Here is a 2,541-nt window from a genome sequence, read left to right on the forward strand (position 1 = left end):
GACCTGGCCACAAAAAATAACTCAACGATGTGGCTTATCATGTGCAAATTTATAGCAGCAAACTAATCTAAATAATCTTAACCACACACTCCAAGGCCACGTGAAGTGTTGAAGGCTTGCTAAAGGAGATCACTGGATAGACCCAGCAGGTGCCATGGGTTGACTGTCTGAGATGACTGGCAGATGCACCAACTGTGCCAACTTGGTGTGCATCAGCATCGCTCCTCTGTCCTCCGTTGTTGTTGGAGGGCGACTGCTTCCAACTCCCCAGTAGCGTCCTTCACGAGCCTCATCCAAAGAGGCCGATCTTAACACTGCTGGTACCAGTGATTTGCAAGTCCACTCTGCTCTACATCCTTCTGTACCACATCAGTCCATATCTTCTCTAGCCCGTGCCACGCACATTTAGCCCTTCTATTCGGCCAAACAGAAACTGATTGGGCATGCGTTGGCTGGGCATGCTGGCTACATGACCCAGCCAACGCAGCCTTGCCTGTCGGAGGAGCTCACAGATGGTAGTGTCCAGGTCTTTCGAGGATTTGTGAGCTCTTCACAATCCAGCCTGGAGGTTAAACCCAGGATGGATCGCAGGCAGTCCAGCCTGAATATTTCTAACCGGCACAGATCTTCACCCTTTACAGGGCTCCACGTTTTACAAGCTTACCGAAGGGAGGGCATGACTCTGACCTGGACAACCGGAAGCTTCCTGTGGACTGACAGGCCAGGTGGCTTCCACACAGAATTACACAGCTGATGATAAAGTAAGGTCACTCGACCGATTCGGAGTGAGACCTGTTGAATCGGAGCGGATCATAATCACACTGCCCAAGTATGGAAAACCTCGCCACTCTCTTCAGAACTGCCCCATCAATCTCAAAAACTAATACTAAACGATGAAAACATAAGAAAAGGCTTTAACCTTTCTGGCAATTAAACAGAAGGTGTAAAGATGTTCAAACACCAAATAGAAACCTATTGCAAGGCATCATCAAGTCTGCATTAACCACCCATACTTGTGGCAAAACATACATACAAATATGCTCTGATATTATATGCATTGTATTTGAAATTGATCGGCCTACGCCAGGACAGCCTTCTTTATGGGTAATCTAAACTACGTTGTATTTTCCCAGGTAAGGCCCACTGAGCTATATCTCCTTTTCAGAAGTGACCTGGCCACAAATGATAGCTCAACGAAGTGGCTTATTATATGTACATGTATAGCAGCCAAACACTCTATAAACGCTTGTTTCTAAATGTGGAGGGGAAAACCGGACGACCCGGAGAAAAATACACATGACCACAGGGATAACATACAAACTCCACATATTCAGGCATCAGGATCAGGATCGAACCCACGACGACCTCTTGTTTTCCAAACGTGGTAATTAACATTTCTCCATCTTGGCGAGTGGAGCGGGTGGAGTGTTTATTGACACAAAATACCGAGGCAGGTGCTTAGTTTTTGGTGGGGCTGATGGTAAGGCTGCACCTCTCAGTAGCACACTCCAGATTCAACAGCAGGGCCTCCAGATCATCAAAATACATGACATGGTTGACCAATAGAGAGCTGTCCTAGGACTGCACCTGTGCATCGATCAGCCTCCTACGGTATCTGTACCAGATGGAAATGCTTCTGGTATAAGCTATGGAAAGCATCTGGAACTACGCGGTAAAATAAAATGTTAAATAATGTAGGAGCCAGAGGACATCCCTGACTCCCGGTCACGCAGATCCCCCGCACCATCATAAATTATTCTGGGCAGAGAGTCACACACACTAACACACACTCTCACTCGGGTACCTGTTGCGTCGCAGTCTTTAGACGCCAGAACAGTTTGCTCCTATTAAGGGGCAGGTGGATTCTACTAAAATGCCATCACTCGGTCTCCCTCATTCTCTCCTGTCTCCTCCGTCTGTCCTCTCTTCCTTGTCTGTCTTACTGACACTAATATCTGCACTTTAGACCTCTCCCCCCCCCCTCTCACCTCTCTCACTCTTCCTTCTTTCTCTCCTCCCTCCCCTTTCTCTCCCCCACCTCCTATACCTCTCTCTCTCTCTCGTCTCACTGGCTCTATTCTATGCACTTTGCACCTTCGCTTTTTAATTATGCAAATCAGCCAGCCGGAGATAAACCAACTCCTCACCTAAGCAACAGCGTTGGCTGGGCATGCGGGCTACATCACCCAGCCAACGCAGCCTTGCCTGCTGAAAGAGCTCATCGATGGGATTGTGTCCAGATTTTTCAAGGATTTGTGAGCTTCTCACACAATCCAACCTGGTTAAATCCAGGATGGATCGTTGGCAAGTCAAGCTAAATGTTTCTAACCGAGAAAGATGTTCCATTAGGGGGGTCCATGTTTCGGAAGCATAGTAAAGGTAAGTCATGACTATGGCCGAGAAGACGCGAAGCTTAGTGTAGAGCAACAGACCAGGTAACTTCCACACAGCATTACGCAGCTAATGAAAATATAATGCCGCTCGACTGATTCGGAGTGAGAGCTCTGCTGTCAAACCAAAGCAGGTCATGAGCACACTGCC

The 2,541-nt window shown here is 47.7% G+C and overlaps 1 protein-coding gene across 2 annotated transcripts in view; it reads right to left on the reverse strand.

The window, feature by feature from the left end:
- Positions 1-2,002, reverse strand: part of LOC133359397 (basic salivary proline-rich protein 2-like) — a 248,246-nt gene extending 246,244 nt beyond the window's left edge. Inside the window, exon 1 of one of the 2 annotated variants that reach the window (XM_061577806.1) lies at positions 1,989-2,002. The gene's annotated coding sequence lies outside the window, so the exon portion shown is untranslated. Of the gene's footprint in view, positions 1-1,804; positions 1,920-1,988 lie in introns of those variants that run through there. The other variant, XM_061577805.1, reaches the window with a different exon arrangement.
- Between the last annotated feature and the right edge of the window lie 539 nt (positions 2,003-2,541).

Source organism: Lethenteron reissneri, chromosome 65, assembly GCF_015708825.2.
Source record: "Lethenteron reissneri isolate LAM-NWPU_2019-01 chromosome 65, ASM1570882v1, whole genome shotgun sequence".
Classification (NCBI taxonomy): domain Eukaryota; kingdom Metazoa; phylum Chordata; class Hyperoartia; order Petromyzontiformes; family Petromyzontidae; genus Lethenteron; species Lethenteron reissneri.